The sequence below is a fragment of the Argentina anserina genome, chromosome 6, assembly GCF_933775445.1.
Source record: "Argentina anserina chromosome 6, drPotAnse1.1, whole genome shotgun sequence".
In the NCBI taxonomy this organism is placed as follows: Eukaryota; Viridiplantae; Streptophyta; class Magnoliopsida; order Rosales; family Rosaceae; genus Argentina; species Argentina anserina.
In genome coordinates, this window is record NC_065877.1 from 27,615,201 (window position 1) to 27,624,263 (window position 9,063).

At 35.7% G+C, this 9,063-nt stretch overlaps 1 pseudogene; it reads right to left on the bottom strand.

Moving 5' to 3' along the window:
• Nucleotides 1–366: 366 nt before the first annotated feature.
• On the bottom strand, nucleotides 367–1,982 carry LOC126797196 (GDSL esterase/lipase 1-like; annotated as a pseudogene).
• Between the last annotated feature and the right edge of the window lie 7,081 nt (nucleotides 1,983–9,063).

Genomic DNA, 9,063 nt, shown 5'->3' on the forward strand with positions numbered 1-9,063 from the left:
TAAGAATAAATGGATGACTCGGGTGTTATTTACATCTGAGTTTGGTTTTTCAACAGAAAACGATGGGGTTGAAGTTTTTGGAAGAATGAAAGAAGTTAGTGTGCTGATGTTGATAGAGTTAGTTTATATTTATTATTGTTTATAATGTCTAGAAAATAGATGAGTATAATTATTGTAAGTAAAAGTAGCTTGTGTTCTAGTGGTTTTGGAGCATGACCATTTTAAATGAGGTAGTGGGTTCGAGTCTCTCTTCTTACAAATTTATTTTGAAATGACTTACAAGTTGAAATGGATTTTAGACCCAAAAAAAACCCAAATTTTCAGGTATTGGGTCGGTTTCACCTATTTTCCGGGCCAGGACCAAACTTAGCTCACCCCTAGTTCGAACAGTGCTTCTAAGTTGTATGGTCCGGTGGAAATGGCCGGAATTCCAGTCCAGAATTGGTTGGTAAACTGCTGACAGAGCCTTTCAGTTGCATGACCTGAGTTGAAAAAGACATACTCAGTAACATTGTCACATAATTCATATTCTGTCACACCTCTCTTCTCTCCAATCTCCACAGCTTAAAATTCCTCGATACTGACCGCTTCCACAACATGCCGCCTTTCCTTCCTTGAAACCTTTGACAAGAAAGAATGTATCAACAAATTAAAAAGTAACGTTATTTCACATTTTCGATCACGGACCAAAGATCACGCATTGGATGTCCTATTTATGAAGTCAATAAGAATGAAAACGAAGATTAAACAAGTATGTATACACCATAGTTTGAAGGGTAGTCCATTCTATCTTGTAGAAAATCATGAAATTCTGAAAATGAGTATCTGAATCCCTTGAGCTCCTTCTCTAGATTTTCCAGGACTTTTGGAAATGCTATGTTGTGCGGTGTGACCTATAGTGTAATTTCATCCAAGCATGCACCGGTTTGTCCCACTTCGAGTATTCTGGTGTAGGTACACAAGCTAGCGGCCAAATGATGAAAAACCCAAACTTTCTTCCACCTCTCTTATACACTTCCTATAATATCACAATTTAATTACAAGCATGATATGTTATCCATCGCGTGACAAACTAATATATAGTTGGCAAATAATTACCATAGTGACCAACAATTGAACAATATTTGGAATATTATCACAGTTATCTTACTGGATAACCTGTAAAGTGAAGTGAAACACTTGCAGGCTAGGGTTTTAATTTTGACGAATCTCATCAGCATACGTACCATTTTCGATATCTTACCGAAGATTAATTGTTATAATCAAGTACTAGGAACTTACCCTGATCACTCCAGTTATGTTGCGCATGCGTACGACCACCCCTACAAATTCCTCAGAAGAGTAAGATCGTAGCATGCTGGAGTTTCAACTAGAGCACCAGCTCCTGCAGAAGCAAAGTTTACACCATAAGTAAACTCATGATTACCGGGCTTCAGATATGGTTGGATAAGCGGCAATTTCGCATACTCAGCTGCAGAGAGTATCCTTGTCAATATTAACGTTTAGCACACAACTAATTATTAGTTTTTCAACTGTAGAAAAGTATAAATCATACAAATGAAATCTAGGATCATGCGACCGTCAAAAAATCTAGCGGTAGAGTACGGAAATAAATTTGCCGACCACTCTTTATTTGACAACTTTGTGCCCACTATTCTAAACTCATGGCATGTGTCCAATTGTTCAATTATTATCTAACTTTGAGTTGAGAAAAGACACATGACATGAGTTTAAAAGAGTGGGCACAATGTGAGCAAATAAAATGTGGCCGACAAATTTGCTTCCGTGAAGTACTTAAAGAAGATTTCACCGTATGGCCAATAATTTGCCTTCCCAGTTGTGTTGATGTAGTTATTGTTTCCAGCATCATATATTGAATCGCCAAATATGAAGAGGGGTGCATGTTTTCCCAACTTCCTGAAACGGCCGTGGCTTTGGGTTGTATGGATGAGAAGGTTTGCGCCGAGAGCAAAAACTAGCATTTGAAAGCTTAACTTCACCACATTATCTGATCTGTCTATACTAGATATGTTGATTTCTTCACCTTCTTATATGTAGGCACTTTCATAAAGGCTAAACGTGCAATTGAAGAAAATATAATACACACTACAAGAAAAAAAATGTCATTTAAGGCGTGACAAGAACGCCGTAAATGAATACGGCGTGCTAATGCGTGCCTTTAAAGACCGAGTCGTAAAATCATATTTTTAAATATGGTGTATATTACTATTTTGCACGCCATAAATAGGAAATATCATTTTGATTTAAAATATATATATATTAAATTAAAAGATATCAATTAATAGTTTGGAACCCTAACAAAATAAGGAGAATTTATTATATATACCCGTCACATATCCCACGTGGGTACCCCCTTAATGTTATTGGTCTATTTTTACTGTATTTGTTTCTGATTTGTTATTTATATGAAAATAAATTTATGTCATTTTCACCGGATGCATGTTAATTATACCATGACGTAATATGATTGGCTGTGTACACCATATGAAAGTGCCACATAGTGTGACGGGTACACAGAATAATTACTCTAAAATAGGAGTAGAACAATAAAGGAAACATTCCATTCTAAATCTCTAATGGAATAATCATTTCAAATTTGGTCCTAATCGATCTATAGAAAACTACATTCCAAAATTAAGACCCCAAAATCAAGGACTAAAATTTCAGCGAGAACATAAATATCGATGATTCGAAAATTGGAAATTTCGATTTAAAAAATAATTAAGTAAATTGATGATTTTTATAAAAACCTAGAAATTTTGAATGGAACTTTTGAAAAATGTTTATTTGATCAATTAGCTACTATATGTCATAAGAAATTATTTTATAACTATTAATTTATGGTAAGTTATAGTAATTTGAAGTGAAATAATCGTCTAGCATTATTAAAAATCTACTTAATATATATATATATATATATTTACCCAAATGGAGGCTAGATCATCACGTCTTATTTACATATGATACATTAAACATGAAATTACATGAGAAGTTTAGAACTACATAAATGATTTATGAGGTACAAAAATTTCACTATTTTCATCATGTCTTTGAGTAAAACTCTAAGTATATTGTGAAAAAAGTCATTAAATGATATTGTCCCTTTATAATTTTGCATAGACTGACTTATATGCCAACCATATGGGTCGTGGGTGATTGACTGTGGGTTATAATACTTGTACTTTCCTTTCGGATCAAGCATTTTTCGACTTTGACCATAACCATAGTTTTGTGAAGATTGTGCATTAGATTGTGTCCATATGTTTTCATTTGATTGCATCTCATTAGAGAATAGATATAGTGGATAAGGCATGTTAATTTCTCTCATAAGAGTAAGGTCCATCATTACTTCTTCCTAAACCAAAAGGGATTGATTCCCCTCAACAACTAGTTCGGTTTTATTTGAATTTTAAATGAATGTTGAGACATGAAATGCAATATATAATAAAATGAGCCATATATAATAATAAGTTAGTGTAGTAGAGTTGACCATAACTTTGTGCTTACAAAAAGATAGATCGGAGGTTCGATTCTCTTAACTAGTGATCTTTTTATTTTATTTGAAATTGGCCTGACACATGGCGATATTATGAAAATATCGGGAAATTTCGAAAGTTTCCATCGAAAAAATACTTGGTATGTAACAGATATATCCATATGCCGAAAAATGGAAACTTTCGCGGAAAAATCAAGGAAATTATGGATATCTTAGTCCTTGGATCGGAGATTCAATTCCTCTAACCAGTTATTTTTTATTTTATTTAAAGTTTGTCTAACACGTGGCGATATTATGAAAATATCGGGAAATTTCAAAAGTTTCCGGATATATCGGGAAATTTCGAAAATTTTCATCGAAAAATACTTAGTATGTAATAGATATATTCATATTCCGAAAAATAGAAACTTTCGCGGAAATTATTCAGAAATTCATAGATATTTTAGTCCTTGCCTAAAATAAAAGTTCTACCACCGGCGACTTGGTCTAGCGATAAATTATTCAGGGTCGCATTTGGTGCAGCTTATAAGCTGCTTAACTTATAAGAAAATGAGGAGTTGGTGTTTGGTACACACATCTGGAAGCAACTTTTCTTAAAAGTCAGGGAGGTTTAGCTTATCCGGAAGCACCGGCGACTTGGTAGAACTTCTAGAAGCAAATGAGGAGTCGAGTCAACAAGAGTTTAAAACTAAAGCATATGTAGCACGAACACGGACACGAGTGTCCGTATTTGACACGATTCGATACGTAGACACGACATATAGAAATTTTTTTGGACACGGACACGTGGTGGACACGTCAATTAAAATTATTTTAATATATATATATATATATTTATTTATTAAAAAATTAATTTAAAATTTTGAAAGTATTTAGATGTATATATATTAAAGTGTGCATAAATATAACAAAAACTGAATTTGTTGGAATGGTTGAGGATTTGTTGGATCTTTTGGATGACCAAGGTTCGAATCTTACACAAGCATTCTTATTTTTATCATGAGTTTCTCTCCTTATATATATTAAAGTGTGCATAAATATAACAAAAACTGAATCTGTTAGAATGGTTGAGGAGTTGTTTGGTGCCTTGGATGACCAAGGTTCGATTCTCACCATAAGCACTTTCACTTTTATTATAAGTTAGTGCGTGTCCGATTCCGACACTCGCGTGTCCGGGCCGTGTCCAAATTGAGTTCACGTGTCCAAGCGTGTCTAAGCGTGTCCGTGTCGGACACGCAATACGAACCCCTGTACGCGTGTCCGTGCTTCATAGACTAAAGCACATGTCCACTACACCAAGTTGTCCATTCTAAAATTGATCTAGCTTAGAAATCTTTAACGGCTATTGGTGCACAGCAACCAATAGCTCAGTGGCTCCGCCCCTGATCTTTATGCTTACTATGATAATTTATTCCTTAACTGATCAAGTGATAATGCAAGAAAACAGCATACATACACCGTAACGTACACTTGCAATGCTGAGAAAAAGGAGTGGTCATTTCTCAGCACATGTTCATCTTAAATAGTGAATATATAACCAAATCAGACTGCAAACAGCCACAGAGGACAATGTTTTTTCATTTCAAAGAAAAGTGCAACGATGATGACATTATAGTACTCTAACATTCTATTCCAAAACATCTTCATAGTGCAGTTCAGAGTGAAAGCAAGTATAATTACTACCAAAATCAAGCTGTGATGACAATCGTGTAATAGTAGTACAGTTACTTATAAAAGAACAGAATTGATGGGAACTAAGACCACATAAGAAGTATATCAAGTTTTTACTTACCAATGTTCTCAAATGGCTCAATTCTTCATTCAACTTGGATAATTCCTCCTGCAAGTCATAAAAAAACCTTCGATGGAGGCAAATACAAGCTACAGCTCTAATATATCAAATTGAATCGCCAAAACCAATGCCTTGATTAATTATACCTCAAAGATCAATCACCTCAACAGAAGGACAATACCTAACCTCCTCACTCTGCATTGTTGCACCAACCCGATCAAATTGTCTAATCAACATCAGCAGATATGTAAATTCAACAAAAAAACTAAAAATGCATTGAACATTATAATCATTCAGGACATTATAATGCAAATAGCTCCATGACACAAGAAAATTACACTAACGCACACACACTTGCACTATCACAGGTGTACCATCATGTGTCCTGAAGCTTCTTAACATCTTCGATTCCATGAGCAATCACTGCACAAAACTCATTGTACATCTCAAAAGAGTATATTTATGGTGTGTTTTTGGGAGCACGTCGTGAATGTCCTTATTTACGACGTGCATTATTGCACACAGTAAAAATTTCCGTAAAAACTCATATTTTTTGTAGTGGCAATAATATTATTTCTTGGTAGGCTGACGTATGCCGATCATAAGATGGATGTAAGTGGATCCTCAAAGAGTGGTTCATCTAGAATTATTCTAAAATTATATGTACGTATGTCGGACATTTTATATAAAAAAGATTATCTCTATTATATATCTATTAGTTGCCATTTATATACCGGAACAATGAGAACTTCATTACAAATCAAAGAAATTACACAATTTAACAAGAGAACGTGACAGATCAATGCATTTGATTATAGACCGGGCCGTGTATTTAATCCCCATGACTCCACCGCTAATAAAATTGTTAAGGTCTAATGGTTTATGATGTTTGAGACTTTGAGGAGTAAGTTAGATTATCTCAGATAATATCAAAATGATCGATATTCTCTTCTTCTTCTTTTTTGACAAAACAACCAACTTTTATTAAGAAGAACTACCGTAGTACAGAGAAAAAGACCAGAGCAGACTTCCAACACATAGAGGACAAGCAGGACACAGCCCCTACAATTTCCCAAAAATAAACAAAGACACCGCAGGCCCAAACCAGGCAAGCCTACACACAACACTATCACCACTGCAATCAAGCATCGTGAAAGAAACAACAGCTTCACACCCGTCGCCGAGAAGAAGTAACTAGACCTTTCAAAACCAACAAGAAAGAACAACCAAGAGACAGCAATGGCCGATCTAAACAAGAAATTCCCAACCAAATTTGATCCAGAAACAAAGAAAGGAAACACATAACTCAAACCATCTCCAAAAAGAAGATCTTCTTCTGCCCGAACAGAAACCAAAACACATGAGAAAAACAAGAGATCCAAAAAGGGATCTAAGGAATAGACTGTTAGATCAATTTTGGACATATCACATATTATATGATATCATGCTTAATGTCATAATCTATTTCTACATGGTGTCACACCCCGGGACCATTTCCAGGACCAGAATGCAACAGTATTCGTTGTTGCCCCGAATTAATAAGTGTTGATGCCTAAAAATCTAGATATCAGGCCCAATGCATTTTTCGAGCCCGATTCATATTTATACGTTAAATACGCTTGTAATCATCAAGCCATGCATGTGGACCTAAACCACATTCATGCACTTGGGGCTTACAAGAATGGGTGTGGTGTAGAAGGTAACAGAAATGTATGAGGCCCATTATTAGGTTTAGACTCATCGGTAATTTTGGGCTTGGGACCAGAATTCATGCTTGATGGCCTAAATCTTATTACGGGTAAAGAAGAAGAGAAAATCCCCAGCCCAAATCTTTCATAACCAATTAAAAGCAAAGCTCACATAAAATCCCATATATAAGCATATTCCTAGCATCAAAATCAGATATTCTTGCAAATCTGTCCCAGCAGCAGATTTCAAGCTCAAACTTGTCCCAACAGCAGATTTTCTGCCATGAAATTTACAAAGATGTTTCACAATCTCTAGACAAAATCTGGTAGACAAATATTCATTATCAAGTCTGATACATGTTTTTAACCAAGTCATGCCTTTACCCAATAGTTTAAGCATTAAACCAAGATTCCTTTAGCTGCTCGGACAGTTTATAAATACCTTATGCTATGCTAAACAGAAGGGGAGGTAGAGGAGGGTGAGCTAGCAACCTCTCTAGCACACATCTCTTTTTCATGCTCCATCTCACTTAGCTTTCCATCCTTTCCAAATCACCTCAGTCTCAAATCCCTTCTTCCACAAGCCAAAGCCTCCTTCGCACCGTTGTTATGATATCTTCTTCTGAAACTCATGCTTTTTCAGCTCCCACGCCACACACTTCTTGTCAAGCCCTTTATTGACAGCAATATAAGTAATATATTGACTGCAATACAAGCCATGCCAAGCCACTGCCGTGAATAATGAATGAATGAGCTGCTGAAACGGACACAACAACAAGCTTCCTAGGACTTTTTATCTTTCGAGGCTTGCTGGGTTTAGTCTGTAATATCCCGGAAATTTATAATTATTTTCTAATTATTATTTGGAGATATTTAAATTGGTGGTGATCTGATTATATAGTACGAGGGAGAAAACGGAAGTGTTCGAGTGATTTATACTCAGAAACGTTACCGTGAGGGGTCAAGAGTTGACTTTTAATGCGTTAGGAATCTCAGAAAACTTTATTCATCAAAGTCGTAGAGTTCGTCAATACGAGTTCGTAGACGTACAACACGCTTTAATCGGATGTTGTATGTCAAAGTTGTTAGCAACTGAAGTTTGGTTTCTGATTTTGGGTTGAGTGTAAAAATCAGAAAATCAGTTTTTTTTTTCTCAAAATCAGCTCGGTTACTGTTCACCCAAGCTTGGTTACTGTTCACGCGAATTTTCCCACTTTGTTGCCGAATCTTTTTCCGGCCATATCTCCGTCGTCCGGCGATGGAATTGAGGGCAACCGGTGGTGTTGGAACCTTCTCTTCGTCCCCTACCGATCTGGGTTAATATTTGGGAGAGATTCGAGCCGTTTGAAGCTCAGAAATGAAGAAACAATACGGTTGTTCCGTTTGAAGAAGTGAGGAGAACTCCCTCCTACGGCAACCTATCAAGGTGATTCTCTCTTGTGTTTTGAAGCTTGTAGCATGTATATCAACCCTCTAAAACAGTTTTATCTATTTCGAAACACAAGGAGAATCGACGATTTCTTTTTCTACGTCTGTCAATAGTGTCGATTTTATGTTCTTCGTCGATTGGACTGTTTAGGCTTCGATTTAGACGTTGGTGTCAACTAGAAAGTTATTGGAAATGTTGTTTATATTGTGGTGGTTAATTTTGGTGATCATTGGTGGTTACCGGAACGGTGGTGGCGTATGAACAGTGTTTTCATGAAAAATGTTTTCATGAATAATGTTTTATAAGTAATTTATCATCCTATTAGGTGACCGACGAAACGAGTGAGATAATCGCTCTCGGTGTCGTGGAAGTTACACGCATGAAATAAGGTGAGTAAACCTCACAATGATTATATTGCATCAATAGCTTATAAAAAGTCTACCATTGGAGGTGACTTATATGTTTGAATTATTAAAAAGAGTGAACTGTGACATTTATATAATATAGTGGATTGTGTATGTGTACAAAAATGGTAAATACGATACATATATATAGGTTGCTGTATTATATAATGTTACGGTTTCTATTTAAATTATGAGATGGTAATGTTTTTGATTAATTGTGGCAGATGAGACCG